This window comes from Pipistrellus hanaki (genome assembly GCF_964339955.1).
Source record: "Pipistrellus hanaki genome assembly, chromosome: 2".
In the NCBI taxonomy this organism is placed as follows: Eukaryota; Metazoa; Chordata; class Mammalia; order Chiroptera; family Vespertilionidae; genus Pipistrellus; species Pipistrellus hanaki.
In genome coordinates, this window is record NC_140504.1 from 116,479,558 (window position 1) to 116,505,118 (window position 25,561).

A 25,561-nucleotide genomic window follows, 5' to 3' on the forward strand; every position below is an offset into this window, starting at 1 on the left:
TTAAAACAAGAATGAGATACCACTACACACCTATTAAAATGGTTAAAATTCAAAACACTGACAACATAAATGCTGATAAAGATATATGGCAATAAGAACTCTCATTCATTGCTGGTGGAAATGCAAAATGGTACAGTCACTTTGGAAAACAATTTGGCAGTTTCTTAAAAAACTAAATATACTTGAACCATATGATCCAGCAATTGCTCTCCTTGACATTTAGCCAAATGAGTTAAAACATATGCTCACACAAAATCCTGCACATGAATGTTTATAGCAGCCTTATTCATAATTATCAAAACTTGGGAAGTAAACAAGATGTCCTTCCATAGGTGAATAGATAAACAAACCTTGATACATCCAGACAATGTGTATTATTCATCATTAAAAACAAATTAGTTCAGAAATTCTACTTCTGGGTATGTATCCCAAGAAACCCAAGACACTAATTCAAAAGAATATATGCACTCCTATGTTCACTGTAGCATTCTTTACAATAGCCAATATTTGGAAGCAGTCCAAGTGTCCATCAGTAGATGAATGCATAAAAAGCTGTGGTACATGATGGAATACTGCACTGCTGTAAAAAATAAAAAATAAGGAAATCTTACCTATTGCAACAGCATGGATGGACCTAGAGAGTATTATGCTAAATGAATAAGCCAGTTAGATAAATCAAGTACCATATGATTTCAATTATATGTGAAATCTAATGAACAAAATAAACTAACAAAATGGAGACAGACTCATGGATACAGAGAACAGACTGTCAGAAGGGAGAAGGGTTGGGGGGTTGGCTGAAAAAGGTAAAGGGATTAAACAAAGGGGAAATAAACAACAGTATGGTGATTACCATAAACAACAATATGGTGATTACCATAGGGAAAGGAGGGTGGAGGAGGTAAAAGATGAGTAAGAGGAATAAAAGGTGATGGAAGGAGACTTGACTTGGGGTGGTGAACACACATACATACACAGATGATGTGTTATAGAATTAACCATCTAGAGGCCCGATGCATGAAATTGGTGAATGGGTAGGGTCCCTAGGCCTGACCAGCAATCAGGGCTGATTTGTGTGGTAACTGGCGGGACGATGGGTGGGTGGAGGCAGGAGGCCCACTGGCACACTTCTTGGCAAGCCTGGGGCCTGCGGGCTGGGGGCAGTTCCTGCATTGAGAATCTATGGAGATGGTACAAAGACCAATGATTGCCAGAAGTTGGAGGAAGGAAGTGGTGAATAGGCAGAGCACAGAGGATTTTAGGGCAGTGAAATTACTCTATATGATACTATGATGGTTGAGGAATGTCATTACACATTTGCCCAAACCCACAGGATATTCAACATCAATAATGAATCCTAATGTAAATTGTGAACTTTATATGATCATGCTGTATCATTGTATGTTTATCAATACCAACAAATATATGTAACACTTTAACGCAGGATGTTGATAGTGAGGGAATTGGGAAAGGGGTACATCCTATATACAGGAATTTTCTGTACTTTCTGCTCAATTTTTCTGTGAACCTAAAACTGTTAATAGGCCCCCCACCCCATGCTCATAGCCTCTCCACTGTCAGCATCCTGCACCAGAATGGTACATTTGTTACCTCTGATGAACCTTCATTGTCATAATTATCCAAAGTCTGTTTTTCCAGTGTATAGAATATGTCCCAAAGCCTCTGGATAAAACACAAGGAAAAACATTAATTTTTTGTTTGAAAGGGCTGAGGGCAGGTCAGACAGGAAGAGGACAAGGAATTCAGTGGCTCGTCAGACAGGAAGAGGACAAGGAATTCAGTGGCTCATGCCAAAACACCCAGCTCCCTTAGCCCCCGTCTTTTACCTTACCTGTCTTATAATCTTGACCTTTCCTCTGCTCTCTAAATTCTTCCTCCCCACATCCTGATGGTACTGATGGAGGAAATTCTGGATATTTGTGACATGTACACCTTGCATACACCATTAACCTTGGCCAGGCAAGCCATGAGAAGGAAACTTCTCCTGATCCCTGCTCAGCTCCCTCTCAGTTCCCACAAGAGCTAAACCTCTGATTTTTCAACAAACTCCATCACATCCTCAACTCCCCCCACATTAGGTGGCCTTGCTGCCTAGTGACCAAGGAAAGGAGGGCTGCCAGTCACAGGAATTCCCTGAACTTCCTGCTCTAGGCTCAAAGAGGGAGGGGCCCTGAGTCCTCCTGTTTCTTTCATCCCATGATGACCTCATTCTGTCTTCTTACCCTCAAAATCCCTTTCCTGTTTTCTCATCCTCCCCATCTCCCCTCATCCTGTGTCCATCATCAAGATTCTCCCCAATCTCTCATTCAAAATTTTCTCCTTAATCTCTCATTCAAGATTTTCTCCTCCTTGGCCTTTTTAGGGCACCTAGTCTTCATCTTTATAGAAACAAGACAAGTTCTTAAAACAAGCCATCAGGTCTCCATCACAGAGGGTGGCAGAAAACCCCACACTGCCATACAGAGAACTTAGTTACCTACCAATACGGCTTGTCTTTTTCTTCCTTGTAATAGGAAGTGAAAGCAAAGTAAATATCATCACAACCACCCAACCCCACCCAAAGCCAAGCAAAACAGAAACCAGCAAAATCCTCTCTCACCTCGTGCACTCCCTCTGTCTCTGTTTTGCCAAATTCTCCTTCACTTGGTGTCTTCATTGCCTCACTTGCCCACTCCTGCAGGCTGGCTCTGGCTCCACCACTCTCTCATTGACCAGTTCTAATCAAATCTCCAGTTAGTGTTGAATTTTCAAATTTAATGGACGCTTTCCTTCTCATCTTAATAATTGTCTGTGTTGACTCATCACTCTTCCTTCATGAACTTTGCTTCTCTAGGGCTTCCAGTTCTCCCCACTTCACAAGAGCCTCCTTGCCTTCTCTGTCTTTTCAGGATATCAGCTCCTGCAGACTGCTGGTTGGTTCCTGTTGGTTCTTCCCAAAGCACAGAGCTGGTTCTCTTTGCATCTCACCCTTCACACTCCCCATAAGCAATCTGACCTTTTGCATACTTTCATATATCCCACACACCTGCATGAATCCCCAATTTACAATTAATTTGGCTATCTGCAACCAGGCCCTTCAAAGCGGGTGCGATCTGAAGATCGAGAGCCAAAAGTAATTCAGGGATCAGCAATGGCCAAGTGCTCAAGGACAGTGAGAAGGCTGAGGATAGCACTGCAATGCCCTCCAGCCCACATGTGTGGCCTCCCTTTGTTTCTTTTCAAAAGATTCTTTCGTGAATGTAATGGTTGGGGTGAGGGTATCGGGGGAGGATTCACAGGTAGGGAAAGAGAGAGTCCCAAAAAAGCAGTGTAGTCTCAGGCTCTCCTGGCTAAAACATCAAATCTCCTTGGTCTTCCTTTTCTGGCCCACGGCCTCCACACTTGACCACATAAACTCCCTCAGCTGTTCTGGGTAAATGTTTCAGTCACACACTCAAAGGTTTAGTTCTGCAGTGCAAGCAGGCATCTGCTTTAAGCCTTATTTGGGGGCAGAGGGAGAAGGAAGGCTTTTTGGGTCATTTTATATGAACAATCCACTGAGCTGAACATTTTTAGTATTTAATGAGAACAAATAAAAACCATGGTTGCTGTGCAAAATAGAAATTGCAGGTAACAAAACAAGCATGAGTTACATCCTGCCCTAGCTGGTAAGGCACATTCCTAGAAGCACTGTTTAAAGTCACCTATGAGAACTCAGTCATTTAAAATGTACTAGAAACTATTGTAACACTTTGAGCAAATGGATCTAATGAAAAGCAAATTATTTTTGTTTAGTAACTAATAATAACATAATAAGGTTATGCCCACTGTAAAAATGTCAGCAAGCTGGGAAAATGTTAGGAGAGCAGAAAATTTGAGCCAGATGATGCAGAAAGACAGAAATGGAGAACTTGGGAAGAATGCTACTGCTCTAGGAGCAGGATGGCAAGGAGTTTGTGTGCCACGTTGGAACTCACATCATTACAGGCTACCAGGGAAACCCCACAGGGAGGCTCTGGAGCAGCTTGCAAGCTCAGCTGGAAGAGAAAGGATGCCAGCCTCAGGCAGCAGAAGTGAAACAGGAGTTTTGGGGGGTGAAAGAAACAGGTTTTGTGAAGTTTTAGAAATTTTAGAAATCAAGGGAACCATGGAAGAAGCACGGGGCTGCAGAGCAGCAGAAGGTATATTTCCATAGATTAGGGAAGCTGAAAAGCTGCAACAGGTACCTTTCCATAAAATGAGGGAGCTGGGAACAGCAAAAGGTCTATATTTACAACATAAAGGGAAGGAAGCCCTCCATCCAGAAGGAGAGGAAGAAAGCCAAAGGAAATAGGAAAACAATAAGGAAGGAAGGGGAAGAACCTCACATGTCCCATGTGGTGTTCAACCTTTGAGTTCAGGAGTTACTATAGTAACCAGTCCAAAGGAATAGTGACCAATCAGAAGGGATATCAAGGCACCAGGATCAGCAGCCTTTATAAACCATAGGGAAAAGGAACTCAGGGGGACTCTTTCCCCCTCTCCACGTGGGAGTCTGTACTTGTTCTTTAATAAATTTCCACCTTTGCTATACCACCTTCTGTCCATGGATTCATTCTTCGACTCTTCAGACAAAGAATCAGATTCCAGTCTAAAAATTCCATATCTGAAGGATGAATGTTGACGTTTGTCCTTGACCTAACCCTCTGACACTAGCAGGAATCTGTGCAGAGTTCAGAAGGTGACAATAAAGATGGTATCTCTAGCAAGGGGCAACTGTGGCCTGAGCTCTGTTTCTATATTTTTAGTTATCATCTATAATATGAATCTCAAGTTTATATCCTAGCCTTCATATCTCCTCTCTTCATATTTCCAGACCATATATCCAACTCTCTTTAAAACTCCCATGTATATGTCTATACATGTTTCCAACCCAAAACCTGTCTAAATCCCCTCCACAAACTTGATCCTCCTCCAGGTTTCCCTTGTTTCATGCTCACCACTGTACATTCAGCTGCTCACACCAGAAATCTAGGCAGCATCTTTGCTTCTTCCCTCTGTCTCGCCATCATTTTGAGTCCATCATCATCATCTCCATCTTCATGTCTCCCATATTGTCCAAGTCACCTGTACCATCCACCTGGATTTTGGTAACAGCCATTGTTGATAACTGGATTTCTTCAGGTACTGAAGCTTCAGATAGAATCCCCTTGGGGAGCCTTGTTGCAGAGAGCGGAATTAAATGTAAATCTGCAAGTCATGAAAGCATGTGGGATATATGAAAGTGTGCAGAAAGTCAGATTGCTTATGGGGAGTGTGTAGGGTGAGACCCAAAGAGAACCAGCTCTGTGCTCTGGGAAGAACCATCAGGTAGCACTTGCCTTCTTGCTTCCACTGTTGCTCCCACCCCATAACTTAATCTCCATACAAAAGACAGATTCTTCATAAAGCCAAAGTTGGATGGCATCCCATGGCACTCAGGATAAATTGGATAAATTCCAGCTTCCAGAGGATGGCCTCCCGGAATAGGCAGGGTCTGGTCCCTCCTTACCTCTCCTTTCTCCTGTGAACATCTCTACCTGTACCAACAACTCTGCTTATGTGAGTTTCATTCCCACCGATTTCCCTTGCATCTGCCAATATTTTCCAAAGAGAAACTAAGTTCTCTTTCATGCTAAAATGCAAAATAGAGTTTGATTTATCTCCTAAGAACACCAAACTCCAATCCAATCTTGTAAAATCCTTTGCCTTCTTTAAAATTCTTGAAAAGCAATCGCTGGTTCCCAGCCAGGCTCCCTGTATTCACTTCCCCTGCCTCTCCAGCACCATCCATCGCCTCTGGTCAAGGACACAGCTGGGCTCTGCCCCTTCAGAAGCTGATGCTCCAGTGAGGATGGTGGATTCCTGGTGCAAGGTTACATGGTGCATAAATCTGGGCCTCAGGAATCAAGGACTGTGACATATTTACAGCCTTTTCATCCAAGCCCCTGCATGGATATGAAGCAACTGGAGAGGTGAACATCTGGTTTCACTTTTTGTATTCACTACCACAGCTCCCATCTGACAAAACCCTGGATCTTGCCAGAGTTCTGGTCACTGGCTGAATGAATGAGTAGTGAGACAACTATCTGCTAGAGATCTTGCCTTTCCTGCCTCATCATGGTGTAAAGAAATCACCAGAAATGAAAAGATCACCACTATTGCATCGAAACAAAAACAATTGCCTGAGTCAAGGCCTAGGTGGCAGCCTGCCACCTGGCTGGAAGATAAGGAGAGGCATTTCTGGGGAAGGGGAGGAAGAGCCTCCTGGGGCCTCTTTATTAACAGAGGCCTGGGCCAGGACTTACATGCAGTGAATGCTGGAATTTGTAGTATCTGTGAGCAAGACAGCCATCAGTGAAAAAGGTGGCCAGCCATGTTACAGGACATGTTTCTCACCACAACCTATAATCCTGGACAGGACTTACCAAAGTTACAATGAGTAGCTAAAAATCACATTGTCAGAATGTATTCCAGAGGTAAGAAGCCACTCTGATTAGGTGGGGTCTGTCTAGGCATGACTTACCTCTAGGATTACATGGTATCAACAGAGCACCACCTCAGGACAAGGGTCTTCCTTTTCATCTGATGGAGAACACCATACTGGAGCCAGTTTATAAAAATGAGCCCCTCCTTGCCTGTGCAGTCGGTAGCCAGTCAGGATAATATGCCAGCAGGGATGATTAGAACAAACAGAAACAAGGCCCCTGAAGAATGTCCCTTTCAATGACTGGAGCACTGTACCTCCCTGTCCCTAATTGTTATGTACAATTCATCAGACCCAGTGATGGTGGCAGTAATGCTTCATCTTCTGCTCTTCACACTATGCATAGCTCTAATGTGCCTGCAAAGAATGAAGGGAAAAGTCTGAGCAGAACACCACACCATGTTCCCATTAGGACAGCTGAAGCAAACAGATCTGCCTGCTGGTGTCCAATCCACCCTCTCCCCAGGATTCCAAGACAGGTGCTAAACCACCCCAGCTTGAAATCCCCCAAAGTTCTCATGGCCTATTAAACAAGATCCTCTCTACAAGTAGGCTTTTATAGCTCTATCTCACTGCTCTCCCACTCACATCCTACATTTTTGTCAAGAGAGAGTATTTACTAATACAGACTAAGCAGGTAGCTCTGCTGGAGCTAAACACACAGCCAAACAGTCGCCACAGGAAATGCACAATTGCCTGCCTCTAAAGGGCCTCCCATAGTCAGGCAGCCCTGCCAAGTAGTTCACACTGTGCTTCCACAGTTGGATCCTATGTCCTCACACAAACACACCTCTCTCCTCCAGCTCCCCTCCAGTAATGACCCTCCTTGTCCCTGGGATGCACTCTGGCCTTGTGTGGAAACTTTAAAATATTCTGGTGTCTGGGTTCCAACCCAGAGCTTCTATTGTAATGAGTCTGAGACTGAGCCTGGACATAAAGGAGGTTGAAAAGCTGCCCCAGGTCATACTGATAATGTAACCAGAGAGGAGTACCACTAACCTAGATTTATCACTCATAAGAAAAACAAAAGGCACCTGAGGGAAATCCTAAATCTACAGATTCGCATCATACTCGCCCAATCCTACCTCTTCTTTTCTATGAGAGAAAACAAGGGCAAGTGACTCTCTCATTTACTCTTCTCTCTCTTCCTTATTTCATCCCCCCTCTACTGCAGCCCTCCCCTAAGTATTAAAACAATTTTTTTAACCTCTATCTATTGCTTCTTCTATGATAGCCAACTTTCTTAAAAGAGCTCGTCAAGAGTCTGTGTCTGCTTAAATATTCACTCAATCCAATCCCATCTGAACTTCTCTGACTCCACTGAAGCAAGGTCACTGACAGCCTCCATATTGCCACCTGCAGCCACCTTTCCAGACCTGCCAGCTGTGTCAATACAGGAGCCCCCTCTCCACTTGGCTCTCTGAAGGCCACGGTTCTGCATTTTGTCCCTCCTCTCCACCCCATTCTCAGTCTCCTTTGCCAGATTGTCCTCCCCTACACAAACCCAAATGAAGGAGCTCCCCAGAGTTCTGCCTGAGCCCTTTGCTCCCCTTATTTTATGTCTCTTGCCTAGTACCCATTTCACCATCACAAAGGCATCTTATATTGAGCATGTCCTGACTCTACTCTTTCTCCTCCACATCACTTCTCTGATTGTCCCAGCTCAGTCTAATTGCAATCACTTTCCCAATCCTATTAATTCCATCACTTTAATGTCTCTCAGATCTATGCCTTATTCTGCCTGGTTTAGGGCTAGATTCCTTCCTTATCATCACAAAATAAATTCTTATTCCAAAAACATCAAAGGGATCTTTAAATTATGTCCACGAGTTTTTCAACATGCTTTCCTTCAAAAGGTGGGGTCTCATTCCTTTCCCCTCAAATGTGGGTAGTGGCGTTGTCTCAGAAAATAGAAGTGACGATATTAGGTCAGGTCATAAAAGATATTGTCACTGTCTTGGGCTGCTATAGCAAAATACCACAGACTGGGTGGCTTAAACAAAAACACTTACTTCTCACAGTTCTGGAGGCTGGGAAGTCCAAGATCAAGGTGCCTGCAGAGTCAGTGTTTAGTGAGATCTCTCTTCCTGGCTTGTAGGTAGCTGCCCTCTCACTGTTTGCTCACAGGGCAGAGAGAGAAAGGGCTCTGGTCTCTTCCTCTTCTTATAAGGGCACCAGCCCTAAAAGATCAGGGCCTCATCCTCATAATCTCATTTAACCCTCAGTACCTACCAGAGTCCCCATTTCCAAATTTCATAACATTTAGGGTTAGGCTTTCAACTTAGAATTTGGGGTGGGAAAAAATATGCATTTCATAACAGCCACTTTGCCTCACTCCCCTAGGCCACCCATCCTGCCAATGATGGCACCAATTTGGCAGTCATGGAAATTTACCTCCTTAGCCTTCTAATACTTACAGCCTCAGCCAGCATCTTCATGTCAACCTCATGGCTCCCATGACTCTGAGCCAGAACCTCTCAGCTCCAGCAGTGCTTATCCAAAGAAAAACGTGTTATTGTTCTAAGCCGCTCTGTTTTGAAGTAACTTATTGTTCAGCAATGATAGCTAAACCCTCATCTCTCTTCCCCTGATCACTGCCAGAGTCACATTTTCAACAATTGTATTATGTTATTCTCTTTCTTAAAATTCTTTTATGACTCTCAAAACCTCAAAATTAACAATGAAACTTATGACAATGGTATCTAACTCTCTTCAAAACCCAGCCTCTTGGCCTTAACTCTCCAGAGCTCTGAGTGTGTGGGTGTGTGGGTGTGGGAAGGTATGTGGGGGAGGGAGGGGATGGTCAAACTTTCCTCTACTCTCAATTTTTTTGGTTGACCTAATAATCAAATTGTTGTGGGTGACAGGAATGGCATCAATTCAGACAAGTTCTCAGTTCAGCAACCTTGGTACTTGAGTTCTGGCTAGCACAGAATTCAGAGCCAAGTCTCCAACTGTAAGAGAACATTTATTTAGAAAATCATAGAATAAGTATTTTGTAGAAGAAATGTTGAGAAAATTAATTACAGAGGCAAAGGAGGGGCCCTTGGAGCTTGGGAGTGAGGAAGGTAATGGTAAGGAATCTGGGTGAAGTGGGGGGAGAGAAAGGTGAGGGCATGCTCCCAGGAGGGAGAGCCAGCTGGGTCCTCTGTCTTAAGGGTTTTAAGGGTGGAAATGTTAGGGGAGGTCCCAGGGGAAGATCTCAATAGAATATCCATCAGCTCTCCAGGTGTGTCCTTTCAGGGTGTGGGCCTCCACTGATGATGGGTGGCATGAGGGCAGGGATCATTATCCAATGCAGCTGGTCCTGAGGTCAGCCTTGGTGTCACCTGTCTGGTTTTGCTGCTTTTCTGGGCCTGGAGCTGAAATACAACAGAAGCCTAGATGGTTATCTCTAGGGAGGAAGGTCAGGGGGTCCAAGCTGCATGACTAACGATATGCTAGGGGAGAAAAGGTCACCCTGGAGGGGAGGTCCCACCATACAATTGTCCTTTGCTAGACACCCAGGACTTTCCACCCTGGTGACCTGTGCCTGGCCCATCATCCTTGCTCTGTTCATATTTATCTAACTGTCTACCATAAAATAGACACGAGACAGAGTTGTATGTGTGGGAACCCTGCATACATGAGAGTCAGAGACCCCACATGCAGGAGAGGTTCAAAGGTTCAGAGACAGGGAACATCCAAGCTAGGCAAGAGGTGAGGCACCTGGGGGGCTTCCATTGTCCACTCTGACCCAAAAAATGATCATCTGTCACACCTGAGTGCATAGGAGGCATTCAATAAGCAATTTTGATGAAAGAGAAGATAAAATTATTAGGGAAAAAATATCTAAAACTGTTTGACTTCATAGCAGGATAATAAGAAGAGCAGATGCTTAATAAATAGAAGATTGTTCTGCCCTATAGTTAGGTCAAAAGAGGTTTGCTCTGCTAATTGCTTGCTAGGGGCAAGGCCCCTAATCCAAGTTCTTGTAGACAGTTAAGGGAGGGACAGAAGTTTCTCCTGAGCCTGTGGCTCAAGTTGCTTTTAGCTCAAAACAATCTGCATACCATAGAGGCACATATTATGGTGATTCATTCTGAATCCACATTACGTTTTTCCCTGGCTGGCCAGAATGATTTCCTATCTGATGGCCCTCTATCAGAAATCCTCCTTGCAGTAATTGATTACATGCCAAAGAGCTATACCTACCTTTGTCATCATGTTACCAGTCAGGGTCTGGCCCTTGGGTGGGTCTGCCCGGAGGTAGTGTGTGAGTTCTTAAGTTTGCATAGGAAAAATTTCACAACACGAGTCCAAGTGATTTTAAGAGTGTGTTTATTAAAGCTGTAGACAGTAAAACAAAGAATGGGCTTAAAGCAGAAGAAGCAAGAGGAGAGAGAAAAAGGGGGGCTCAGAGATAGGTTCAGGGGTAAGCCTGGTGGAGCTGCGGCTGCCTGCTGCTCCACTGGTTGCAAGTCTCATGGGGTCCCCTAGAGTTTAGGAGAAATACAACAAAGGTACAAGCGTGGGCATGCTCGAGCAAGAACACGACATGGCTTGAGCTTTTTATCTCCCTGCTGCAGTCTAGGGGAGGTGTTAGGGGAGGCTCTTAGAATAGTCATTAGCTTTTCAGGTGTGTCCTTCAATAGTCATTAACTTTTCAGGTGTGCATATAGTGGAGGTAGGGATTATTTTCTGGTTAGTTTCATTTTTAAAAAATGTCATCAAGAAAGTCATTCGCCAAAACCAGTTTGGCTCAGTGGATAGAGCATTGGTCTGCGGACTGAAGGGTCCCAGGTTCGATTCCGGTCAAGGGCATGTACATTGGTTGCAGGCACATCCCCAGTGGGGGGTGTGCAGGAGGCAGCTGATGGATGTTTCTCTCTCATCAATGTTTCTAGTTCTCTATCCCTCTCCCTTCCTCTCTGTAAAAAATAAATAAAATATATTTTTTTAAAAAAGAAAAGAAAAGAAAAGAAAGTCATTGAAGAGGGACAGGGACTGTAGCTGCTCTGCCCTGGGAGAGTCTAAAATGTGTAAGCCATTTGCTCCTTAGTGTCCTTGGTTAGGGAAGATAAAACCTTGTGATTCATTAGCTGGCTATAAATTGATCTAATTGTTTGGTCTCAGTTTCCCTTATTCTACTTGTCAAGGAATTTCCCTTGCTTCTTCCTATCCTGCCTCAACCACACTACCACTTAGCAGTCCATCGTCCTCTTTGACCCAAGAAATATTATCGGTCAACATCTGTCTTCAAGAATAAGAACAGTACTGAGTGCATCAGAGGCATTCAGTAAGCAATTTTAATGGAAGAGAGGATAAAATAAATAGAAAAGGATTATCTAAAACTGACTTCAATAGCAAGCACTGACTGAATCAAAGAGTAAAATTCAACCAGATATTCTCTGTCAACTCACCTGGATAAAACCAATCATTTTTGGAGACTAAGTCCGTTTCTGGAGTCTGGAAGTCTTGGAAACAAACCCCAGCGGAATAGCCTAGTGTTGTGCTCCTTGACTCCTTCTCTTCCAAGCCCTCCCCCATGCCATGACTTGCTCCCCTTCAGGTAAACCTGACACCTGGGTGACACTTGGAACTCTGAGATTTAGGGCTGTGTGTCTATTTCAGGGGAGTGCCTGTGAGAGGTAAAGATGGGAGTGTCTGAAAGAAGGCAGTGCTACCCGTTCACTTTAACCACACGAGTTATTGGGACATTAAATGGGCACAGACCCTGACATTATTATGTAGTGACTGGTATTTGGTCCTACTCATCTAAATGATTCGTTTTTCATACATGTTAGGAAATACCAGATTTAACCACTCATGAAAAAGCCTTTGTCTCAGGATGCCCAGAAGTCCTCGAGAAGGTTGGATTGGTGGTTGTCTCACCAACATAAAGGACCTGAGGGTTTTTATACTCAACTCCTCACTCTGGCTGACAAGGGTCCACATTGCTGCATGGTGACTCAGATGGCTCTGGCCTCTTCCTCTGTTCACCACCCGCTCCCATCCCCTCATCTGGGGCTGTCACCTGAGCTTCCTTCTATTCTTCCAGGTGCTGGAGAGCCTTAGTCTCCTCCTCTAAGGTTTTGCATGGCTGGTTTCTCCCAGTTATTCATTACTCAGTCAACATCACCTCCTCAGGGGCTCACTCCTGCATCGTATTTGCCCGGGAGCTCCTTCCTCTAAGTCAGGCTGGAGCAAGGGATCAGCCTCCTGTGTAGGATTGCTGATAATAACAGATAAGAAAGCATTGGGGCCTCTCAGTGCTCCACACCAAAACTTTTGTCCACTGGGCACTGGCAGTGAGGGGTGCGGGGAATTCCTCCTTTTTGCTTTTAGCTCTTTCTCTGAAATGAGTGTTTTCAGAGTTTGTTCCACAAAAAAAAACTGAAGGAGAAAAATCTATGTATCTGGTTTAACAATGAAGAGTTAATGTGTTGTTTTTATCCTCAAGTGTTTGCCTGATTGCCTTTCATTAGGAGAAACTGAAAGATGCTAATGGCTTAAGCACTGGCAGTCTATAACTCTTACAACTCACCTTGAGGCTGGGGGTGTCTTTTGTACACGATGGACTTTAAAGGGGAAGAAGGGTGACTGAGTGTGCCTCCTTCAGTCAAGGACAAATCTCTGGACAAGGTCATAGAGAAAGTTCTTAGCTGATTAGTCAAGGCAGCAGGGAAGGGTGTCCCTGTTTGAAGGAGGATTTAAGCCGGTGCACCAAGGTCATCTTCTACACTGAGGCTGCTGTAGTTTTCACCACGTGAGTCTGCACCTTATTACAGACTATTTCATGTCTAATTGTAGGCCCCTCTTCTTATGCCATTATCAATGCCTATTTCTTGATAACATTTATAGCTAAAAAGAAAAAGAAGAAAAACATGAAATAATCAGCTATAATACCTTCCTGTTGCATTAGGAGCCAGCCTCTGGTATGCAGGCTACCTGGCTCCACAAGGGAAGGGGAAGAAAGCCCTGATGTAGTATCTGCCGATTCCTCTGTTGAAAACACACCTGCCGGGGCTGACCAGCTAGCAGCATGTTAGCTGGCAGGAATCCACGTGGCACACCACTGCCTATGCCTTGCCATGGAGCCATCTATGGATGCCATGATCAGAGCTCCCATCACGGTCCCTAACCAAAGAAAATAAAGACCAGCACCTCCTCAACAAGTACCAGTAGATCTGTTTTCTAGAAGAAATAAGAAATAGTAGGCCAAAATCTGGGTAATAGTGAATATTAATGAAATATAATCTAGAATCATTGTGAACAAATCAGCCCATTATTTGAGAAGTATATTACATGGCTAGTCCTATTTCTCAGCATGTTGCTGAGTAGGGGCAGGTGGTTTACTGATGGCAGGGACCTTGTCTTCTAATGTTTCTTTGCCCTCCAGGGTAGTAAGCAAATAGGGAAGCTCAATTGTCCCAGCAGTGCCCTCAGTGAGGAGTTAACCAGGTGAAGAGCCACAGCTTTAGATTAGGTCAAAGCCAGAGGTGAGCCTGACCCAGATAAGCACCAGGACAAATTCCATGCATTTGACAGGTACAGACAACCTTCATCTAGACTGAGCTGGAAGCCAAACTCCTGTGAGCCTCACCTGGCCCCAGCTCTGGCCTCAGCCACAAACTTGGATCTGTCCCAGGTAAACTGGAAATGTCAAGGTTAGGCCAGGTATGACGCTATGCAGAAAGAAAGAAAAAGATGAGACATATATGCCCCACCTCATGCACACCAACAAAGCTAACAACATCCTATCCCAACCAAAGGGGAAGAAGAAAAAAACAAAACAAAAAACCACCACATCTAATTGAAAGGGTCAGCTGGTGGCCCTAGAGACCAGAAGCATAAGCCCTGTTAAGGAATGGCTCTGTGCTAGCTCCTCCTTGTCATGGAAATGAGGGAAGAATATGTAAGATGTTCTGCACATATGTGCCACATGTAGATTAAAATAATGAATCTGTTAGCTTGTGAATTTATTGCATGAACATTTATTGAACCCTTACTATGTCCCAGTAAATATACAAAATATTGAGGATAGAAAAGTAAAAAGGATAGTCTGGGCCCAGTCAGTGGTTGAGGGTCAATCCATGGACCAAGATGTTGAGGTTCTATTCCCAGTCAGGGCATATGCCCAGGTGTGAGCTTGATCCCCATTAGGGGGCATGCAGGAGGCAGCTGATCAATGATGTCTCTCTCTCATCAATGTTTCTACCTCACTCCCTTCCTCTCTCTCTAAAAAGCAATAAAACATATTTTTTTTAAAAAACAGTCTGGTTCTCCTGCATGCCTGAACTCCTCTCCCTGGCACAAAGGTGGGCTCAGTTCCTGCTTGACCAGGGGGTTGGGACACTTGCTGGGTACCAGTGGGCATGCCAGTGTCCACATATTGCAGAGCATAGAGCTAAGAGACAGTAGAGGGTGGAGCCCAGAGGTGAAGCTGAAATTCAACTGGACAGATGGCCCTCATAGAGTTCAACAGAAACCCACGCAGGAAACAGGCACCAAGCCGGAGGCAAAGGACTAGAGCTACAGCAGCCAAGGTGTCAAGTAGGCTGGGTGTGGGGCGGACGACGGCACCTGCAAGATTCCTGAAGTGATAGAAGAGGAGCCTGCAACCTCCCCTCCTGGGAGGGGAGTTATTAAAACAGCCATCACTTGTTCAGGATCTCTCAAGGCCTCCACATGCAATATTTCTGCAAATCTAAAATACAGTCTGTAATAGCATCATTTGGTGTACCATAAGAAGGAAATGAACCTTACCATGTTATGACACACCGCCATTTTAAACAACTCCAACCTCAGAAATGTGAAAATAATGTGTATCATAGAAATGATGAAATATGGTAGTTGGTCATAGATATTGGATAAAATAGATGAGAGGAAAATGGACACTCACAGGAACTTCTCAGAACAGATTGAACAGTGGCACCCTGTTTAGAATACACTTTAGTAATGGGAATCCTACAAGACCATGGAGGCAGGCAGGGTTCACCAAAAAAAAAGGAAATGAGGTAGTGGCCACTGGCTGAACTATCTCCAAGTTAAGACAAAGGAATCTGTCAGGAGTCTCAATAAGCTAGTAGCCAGAGACCTTTATAAACTTTGTCTATATGTACCATTCTTATAGGCATATTTCTCTGAAATCATATCCATCTATGGGGGGAAACTTCCCTATGAGCACCTAAACATAGCTGAGCACTGCCTTAGCTACATGAAGGCTTATGATCTCTGATCCCTTTCTCTTTTTCTATGAATTTATGTGCAGTTAAATTCATAGAAATTATAAGTATAAACTAGAGGGCTGGTGCACAATATTCATGCATGAGAGGGAGGGGTTCCCTCAGCCGAGCCTGCACCCTCTCCAATCCAGGACCCCTTGGGGATGTCCAACTGCCAGTTTAGGCTCAATATCCAGGATCAGGCCTAAACAGGCAGTCAGACATCCCTCTCACAATCCTGGACCTCTGTTACTTACCTGCCTGTCTGCCTGGTCACCCCTTACTGTCCCCCTCCTTTTACTGCACCCCTACTGGTCTGGTTGCCCCCAACTGCCCCCCCTCAACCAACCTAGTCATCCCTAACTGCCCCCGCCCCTGCCAGCCTGGTCACCTCTTATTGCCCCCCACCCCTGCCAGCCTGGTCACCCCCAATTGCTCCCCTCTGCTGGCCTGGTTGCCCCTAACTGCCCCCCGCAACCAGCCTGGTCACCCCTTTAGGCCCCCCGACTGGTCTGATCATTCCCCATGCAGCCTGCTATTCAGTTGTTTGGTCGTCCCTCACTAACCCTCCTGCCAGCCTGTTTGCCTCACACAGCCTGCTTGTTCAGTCATTTGGTCATCCCTCACTAACCCCCTTGCTGGCCTGATAGTAGGCAGCCATCTTGCAAGGGTGTAAGGGTCAATTTGCATATTACCTCTTTATTATAGTCTCCCCTTATCCGTGGGGTATATGTCTAAGACTCCCAGTGGAAGTCTGAAATCACATATAGCACTAAATTTTTTCCTATACATCCATACCCATAATAAAGTTTACATCTTCTCTTTGGCACATCCAAAAAGCCAGCATCACTACTATTGCACTTTGGGGACATTAATAAGTAAAATAAGGGCAACTTGAACACCAGCACTGCAATACCTCAACAATTGATCAGATAACCAAGATGGTTACTAAGATGAAGACGGTGGATGAAGGCATGATTCACATCCTATGTGGGATGGAGTTGAACGGTTCAAGATGTCGTCATGCTACTCAGAATGGTGCAGGATTTAAAACATAGATTGCTTATTTCTGGAATTTCCCATTTAATATTTTCAGACTACAGTTGACCACAGGTAACTGAAACTGTGGATAAGGGGGCATTAATCACATATATATTCTGATAAAAATGAGTGGCTATATTGCTCAACACCCATAAACCTAGGTGTGGTGGATGAATGACCACAGATGGAAGGCAGGCAGCAAAATGTTAGGTCTTGTTAAAGGGAAAGGTGTGGGCAGAGCTGTAATGCAAGTTGAAAACAAAAAGACCAAGTGTGACCACTTTGATGATGAGCCTTGAAGACATGAGCTAAAGAGCCATGAGGAAGGGAAGAAAGGGGGCCAGGTCAGCACAGAGTACAGGAAGTCTATCACAAGAGGCAAAGGGCTGGAAAGCGCCCCTTGCCTGTGCCCCTGTCTGCTTTCCCTGGTCCCAACGACACATGCATGGATGAACACTGGCAGGTCTGCTCCCTGAGGGTGGAGCAAGGGAAGGAGGGAGATGAGGAGCTGCTCTGTTAGGCTGCAGACCCCTGGAGGAAAGGCCCTGCCCCAGGTTTCTCTGTGTCCCCCTCACACAGTGTGTGTCCTGCACCTAGCAGGGGCTCGAGGTGTATTTCTGGTTTTTCAGTGGAGGGCACTTCTTCATTACAATCCTCCCTGGCAGTTACACTGCTCTTAGAGCCAGGGACATGCCTGCATAGACACCTGGGCAGACAGCCCTTTGTCCAGGTTGGACCACCCAGGACCTGCACTGTGTTTGCCCAGGGCCTGCAGGGGCCTCATCTTCCCCGAGTACAAGGAACACAACTATGCTCCATTTAACCTTAGGATCAGAGCTGCTCTAGTTCAAACCCCTTGTGTCAGAGGAAGAAACTGAAGCGACTGGATCCTGGGTGGACTCAGGACTCTGACTCCTGGCTGCTGCTCTATGCCACACGTTTCCCAGGATTCCCTGGTCACTGCACACCCGCTCCAGGAGGGTCCACAAATGGCTGGAGTGGTGACGGGGGCCTCCTCAGACACAACCCTGACTGAGCGTGCAGAACAGCAAGCCGCACCACAGCCGCTCCTGGAGCAGGCTCATGCAGACAGTGGTTTGCCATCAAAGATGTGCATTCCGATGGAAGTATCCAGAAGGAATCACAGGGAGCAGAGGAGACTACATTTGTCAGGAAGGGAGAGGGAGATGTTGTGTCCTGAGCAGCTTCTCAGTCCCACGGCACCATTCTGCTCATTGTGTGCCACCTCCCTGGGAGAGACCTCTCCCCTAGGACCTGTATTTGCTTCTCCTCAGCAGCTCTCCTGGGGTCACTGGGCACCAAAAACAGATACACAAATTCACAAACGGCAGTTGCTGTAATGAAAGCTGGTGGCTGACTCAGAGCTGGGGGCAAAGGGCATGAGGAATTATTTATGTGGCTCAAGAACTGCAGAGATTAAATAAGCACTTAAATAGAATGTGTGCCAGTGTCTGCGTGTCACCTCGTGAGTAGTAAGCCCTAGCATGTCAGATACACACACACACCACCTGATGCAGGGCTTTCCAGAAAGTGGGCAGTCACCAATGTTTGCTGAGCAGTGATTTAATTCATTTAGTGGAGAATTAAGCGGCTGAATGGATGGGTCAGGAGGAGATGCATCTGCTTTGGGAACTAGAGCTACAATTTGAAAAGTGGAGGCAGAGTTTCACTGCAAGGGCTTGAGAGGCCTTGAGAGGCGAGGGCTGAAACACGTGGGGCCCAATGCTGACAGAAGGTTCCTTTCAAGGAGTAAATGGCAATGCCTGTGAACAATGAGCTAGCCCTCTTCATCTGTGGATCACTGATTGCATCCAGGAATTAAACAATCGGTGATTTAGAAAATATCTGTGCACTTGTTATTAAATACTCTGGAAGCCTGTGTGTATGCACATATATACACATATGTACACATACATAATACACAGCATGTACTATATATACATTACGTGCTACATATACCATATACTATATAAACCATACACACATACTGTATATACTTTATATATGCCATATACACATATATAATGTCATTGTATATCATGACAGTGTGTACACTGGCTATTTCCAGACTATTTCCAGTATCCTCTTATTAAGAGATTTAAAATACTAATATTGAAAATTAGAATCCTGATTTATAAGCACTTGAATTCTGGAAGAACTTCTCAAGTATATGAATTTTTAAAAAACCAAATGTGGAAATCCCAGTGTCTGATAGTTCCCTCATGTCAGCTTAACCCTAATTGTCTACAGCAATTCCAATTAATGGCCAATCTGATTTCCCCTTCATTTCATGTGATGAAGTAAGCTTCGGCAGGAGTATCTGCCAACACAAACCCTGGTGAAGAGGGAGAGGACAAGCGTGGGAAAAGGGTGGTGAGCTGAGGACCAAAGAGAGTAGCCCAGAGGTCCTGGCCCTGAATCCTGCGTGCCTGCTGTCTCCCTCCTCCTCTCTGACCTGATGGGGTCTTTCTTCTGCTTCCCAGCATCAAAGCACACACTTCCATAGCATCAAGGTCTTCATTTAAGAATAAACCGTCTTGCATAGAGTGTAGACTTCTATAAGTAATATTTATAATAATCAAATCAGGTATGGTCCAAAATATAACTTAAAATATATTTTCAAAGCAGATTCTCTTTTATCTCTCTTTTCTCTATTGTGTTCTTTCTCCCTCCCTCCCTCTCTCATGTCTTTCTCTAAAACACACACACACACTCACACATTCACACACACACACACACACACACACACTCTCACACACAGACACTCACACATTCACACACACACTCACACACACACACACATTCACACACACACTCACACATTCACACACACACATTCACACACACACACTCACACATTCACACCCATTCACTCACACACACACACATTCACACACACACACTCACACACACATGCACGCACACATGCACCCGTTCTCCCATGCACACTTCTCTGCTGAGCCAGCCTCCCAGGAACACAGCTCTTCTCATGGCGCCTGGCAGGAGTCCTTTGCCTCCCGGGTCCTGAAGTCCCTGACTCAGGTGTCAGGACGCAGAATGACGGCAAAGGCATGTACTCTCAGGAACACGGGCAGCTGCAGCCATGGGCATGTGGTACCAGGGCACAGATGCCAGCAGAGCTGGCTCCACGTGAAGCATGCCCTGCCAAAGCCTTCTCTCTGCATCTCAAGGTCACAATACTAGATTATGAAAGAGTGGAAAAGCACTGAACAGAAAGTGGGCCACAGGGACTTTCCTCTGGGTGGGGAGGGAGAACGGCGCATGAACCATCTGAACTCTGAGAGGGAAGGGACCTTGGAGTGTGGGATCCTCCCACGGGCCCGCGTCTGCAACTTCTCCCCTCCCTGGGCTTTGAGAAAACATGATCCGGAGGCAACATGAGAGATAGGACAACTAAAAAATTCTCTCCAAGGTGTTTTTATGGAGAAGAAATTCTATGACAACATCCATGTGTTTCACAAGAACCAAATACTTTTCTATCATGCTTCAGGGAGGCTACTTTTTTTATCCCTTGAAAATTAAGGTGGGACAAATGTTCTCATAAAATAAACATTTCCTTGTCTTCAAAACCACTGACAAATAGTCCAGGCTAATGAATCCTTGCAGCTCCTCAAAAACATGGTTGACCTGTTACTCTGGAGCACCAAATAGAAGCAATGCCTCCAAAGCTATGACATTGGCTTAAACCGAGGCCCCGAAGGCTTAAAGTCGTGGCACCCTAATTGATGCCATTGGGCTCCAAGGGACTGGGGCAGCTATACCCAAAGAAGACATTTTGTGTATGATGCTGCAGTAACTATACTTCAAGTTTCTTCTTCTTTATTGATTAAGGTATTACATATGTGTCCTTATCTCCCCCCCATTATCCCTCCCCTCCTTGTTCATGCCCTCACCCCCCTAGTGTCTGTGTCCATTGGCTATGCTTATATGCAAGCATACAAGTACTTTAGTTGATCTCTCCCCGTGACCCCCATCCTCCCCTACCTTCCCTCTGAGGTTTGACAGATGCTTTTCTATCTCTGGATCTGTTTTTGTTCATCAATTTATGTTGTTCATTATAACCCACAAATGAGTGAGATCATGTGATATTTATCTTTCTTTAACTGGCTTATTTCACTTAGCATAATGGTCTTCAGGTCCATCCATGCTGTTGCAATTGGTAGTAGTTCCCTCCTTTTTATAGCAGCGTAGTATTCCATTGTGTAGATGTACCACAGTTTTTTGATCCAATCATCTGTTGATGGGCACTTAGGCTATTTCCAAATCTTAGCTATTGTAAATTGTGCTGCTATGAACATAGGGGTGCATATATCCTTTCTAGTTTCTTGGGATATATTCCTAGTAGTGAGATCACTGGGTCAAATGGGAGTTCCTTTTTTTTTTTTTTTTTTTTTTTTTTTTTGAGGAAACTCCATACTATACTTCAAGTTTTTATCCAAAAGCAAAACTCCTCTATAAAAGGAACATTTAAAAAAAAAATCCAAGCCAGCCCTGGCTAGTTTGGCTTAGTGGTTAGAGCAGCGTTTTTCAACCTCTGTTCCGCGGCACACTAGTGTGCCGCGAGATGTTGCCTGGTGTGCCGTAGGTGCAGACAAGACAAGAATTTTATAATTTTTCACTATTTTGTTTACTTAATATTTCATAATAAAGTAATTATAAAATACTTTCTTTGTGTTTATTTGATTCCTATTCAAGAGAATTACTTTATATATAGTCAATGTAGGCACAGAGTTAAATTTTTTAACATTTTCTAATGGTGGTGTGCCTCGTGATTTTTTTCATGAAACAAGTGTGCTTTTGCCCAAAAAAGGTTGAAAAACACTGGGTTAGAGTGTAGGCCTGTGGACAGAAGGGTTTCAGGTTCAGTTTCAATCCCCACCCCCAGTCGGGATGAGAGTGGGAAGCAATAGCTGTGTCTCTCTCACATCCATGTTTCTTACGCTCTCCCTTTCTCTCTCTCCCCCCGCCCCCCCCTTCCACTTTCTCTTAAAAAAATCAATGGAAAAAATATCCTTGGGTAAGGATAATTAAATTAAATTTAACAATCCAAGCCACACTCACTGGCTTGAAAATGTTGTAGGATCTTAACTTTTTCCAAGTGGTTTAGAGTGAAATCAGACCCAGGAAAATTCTCTGAGGGGACTCTGGCACTTGGATTTTATTTCTGACACAACTGTTTCCACAGTTCAGCAAAAGGGTCACCACATTCCAGAATCCTATTCTGGATGTAATATGTCCGGGAGACAACCAGAACGAGAGTGGGAGACTCCAGAAGCTTTTCTAGCAGCCTATAAATTGGTTGGAGAACCTCTGCCTTCTGCCCACCCCAAATGTCTTCCTGGCATCTCCTAGTGACTGCCAGCAGTGGAAACCAGTCTTACCAGTTCCTGAGCCGCCAGCCACCTTCTCTGAGTGTCTTAAGCATGGGCCCCTTTCCCCAGAGCCGCGGCACGCAGGGAATCCTAAGGGTGTGTGCAGGAGGGCACCTCTGCAGGCCTGGTCAGAGGTACACCTCACCCACAGGAGAAGCCCCTGAGTGGTCAAGGCTCCATGAGCTCCCTACACTCCCACAGGCCCTTGGCGGGAAGAACCCAGGCCCTAAATCTCAAATGGACTTTTCAGTTCAGGTTTTGCCTCCTGGTTATTTATCTTCCCTCAGCTTCAGGCAGGTCAACCTACAGTGCTGCTGTTCCCAACTCTTTTGGAAAGGGAAAATTACTATGACTTCCCAGTGATTCATCCTGGATGCTCCTGGCCAGCGGGCCAAGCACACAAGGCTGCATGGTGCCTGCTTCCACAGCTCACTGGAATCAGTGAGCCCTGTAGGATGTGGGGAATACCAGGACCAGGATCTCCTGGTATGTGTGTGTGTGTGTGGGGGGGGGGGGGGGGGGGGCGCGACGCGCGCGGGGGCGAAGTACAAAACCCAGCTGTCAAGGAATCCAGCATTGCTGGCTCTGCCTGGAATCTCAGCAAAAGAAGTGAGAGGGGAGTCCAAGACATCCAAAAACAGCTTCCACGACATAAAATAAAGAATACCCAGTACATGTCCATTAAATTTAGAGAGATGGGAAGGAAGAAAGAAACATTGATGTGAGAGAGGATTTTGATTGATTGATTGCCTTCCACAGTGCCCCGACTGGGAATCAAACCCCGTAACCTAGGTATGTGCCCTGACTGGGAATTGAGCTGACGACCTTGGTACATGGGACAATGCCCCACCCAACGAAGGCACACTGGCCAGGACAGTTTTGTATGTTTTTCATTTTAAACATATTTTTTCTTAATTACAAAATAACTGAACGATGTTGAAAAGTACAGAAATAATATAGCCAAAGCCCAGGCACACACTAATTAGTTTTAACATTTTGTCATATTTGCTTTAAGTCTTTTTCTTTAAAAATTTCCATTTATATTTATATTTATATTTATATTTATATTTATGCTTATGCTTATATTTAGATTTAGATATATTTATATTTATATTTATATTTATATTTATACTTATACTTATACTTATATTTATATTTATATTTATATTTATATTTATATTTATATTTATATTTATATTTATATTTATATTTATATTTATATTTATATTTATACTAGTGGCCCAGTGCACATTTAAAGGAAATTAATTTGAAGGAATATTTTAGTATTGCTATTTGCCCTTTCTCTATAATAGAAATGTCAACAAAAACAACCAAATTCACAATCAACAATGACAGATCAAAACACACGTGTGCTCCCGGAACTGGTTTGGCTCAGTGGTAGAGCTTCGGTCTGCAGACTGAAAGGTCCCGGGTTCGATTCCAGACAAGGGCATGTACGTTGGTTGCGGGCACATCCCTGGTGGGGGGTGTGCAAGAGGCGGCTGGTCGATGTTTCTCTCTCATCAACATTTCTGGCTCTCTATCTCTCTCCCTTCCTCTCTGTAAAAAAAATCAATAAAATATATATTTTTTTAATGTAAAACACACACACACACACACAAAAAAAAAACAAAACAAAAAACACACGTGTGCAATTGGTGCCAGTGAGAGCTTTATATGTATTGCACCTATGCAAGTCAACGTTTATTTTTAAATTGCCAGTGTGCATCATATGTACCAGTACCAGCCGGTTGGTCGGTCAGATGGACAGATGGATGGTTGGTCACTTAGCCATTTATATATAGAGTCATATTCATATTCATATTCATATTCATACTAGAGGCCCAGTATACAAAATTTGTGCATGGGGGGGTCCCCCTCAGCCCAGACTCTGCACCCTCTCCAATCAGGGACATCCTTCTCACAATCCTGGACTGCTGACTCCTAATCACTCACCTGCCTGCCTGACTGGTCACCCCTAACTGAAAACCACCCCTCCCCCCCCCCCCCCCCCCCCCACCGCCAGCTTGATCAACTCTCACTGTCTTTGCCTGCTGGCCTGATTGCCCCTAACTGCCCCCTGCCGGCCAGATCACCCCCAACTGCCCCCTCCGTCTGGCCTGGTTGCTCCTAACTCCATCCCCCCCAACTGACCTGATCACACCCAACTGCCCCCCTCTGCCACCCTGGTTGCCCCTAACTGCCCTCCTGCTGGCCTGGTCCCCCCAATTGGCCCCCCTTGCAGCCTGGTCACTTCTCATGCACCCCCCCACCACCACCAGCGTGATCACCCCACGCAGCCTGCTTGTTCAGTTGTTTGGTCATCCCTCACTAACCCCCCTGCTGGCCTGGTCGTAGCCAGCCATCTTGTGAGGATGTGAGGGTTAATTTACATATTACTTCTTTATTATATAGGATATATATAGCCAGTGACCAGAATGCTGTAATGACTGGAACAACTGGGAGTGACACCCAGTGCAGCCAGCAAACCAGCCCAATTGGGCTGATCAACTGCAGAGAAACCAGCCAACCCCCCAGCAGCCCCTCCCCGCAGCTGGCCCTTCCCCTAATATCTCCCCCACTCTCCCCAATAGGGGACAGGGCTGAGCAGCCAGCCTCCTGAAGCCCCTCTTCCACCTGGCCCCATCCCAGATTGGCCCCTTCCACACCAATTGGGGGTGGGGCTGGCTGGCCAACCTTCCACATCCCCTCCCCTGGCCGCTGACACCTGATCCCTCCCACCCCAATAGGAGGCAGGGCCCACTGGCCAATCGCCCTCAGCCACTCCCCTCAATCAGCCCAGCCCCGATAGGCCTTGATTGGGGCCAGGCCAGCCAGACCCACCCATGCACAAATTCGTACACTGGGCCTCTAGTATATACATCAAATCACTCCACCTAGCACATCTTAAAGGCTACAAGTACTTGAGCAAATGTAATAACAAAGGAGCCCAGCTCAGTCCCAACAGGACAGCACAGTTTCTACATGCTGTTTATTTTTCTTAGTCCCTTGTACTGGTTGGTAATCTAGATCAGGCTCAGCTGTTGCAACTGACACTGTCACATGAATTCCCTACTCCATCTCACATCCTGGCCTCCAAGGCTGGCTGGCCACTTTGCGAACGCAGCCACTTCCAAATCCTTGAGCCGCTGCCTCTGTCTCTTCCTGAGCCCTGCCCTCCCTTTCATGTTCCCTGTCTCAGGCTGTCCACAGGCACCATTTGGCTCCAATTCCACATCCTAAGCATTTCTATGAATATAGGCTTTGTGGACTATTTGTTCATGTGACATTAATCCAGAGGGGGATCGAATCAGCGTAGAGGCCATTGCCTTGTTTGCTTGGATTGTCTGCTGTAAACGCTCACTGCAGCCTGGGAGTTGAGAACCTTCTTGGAT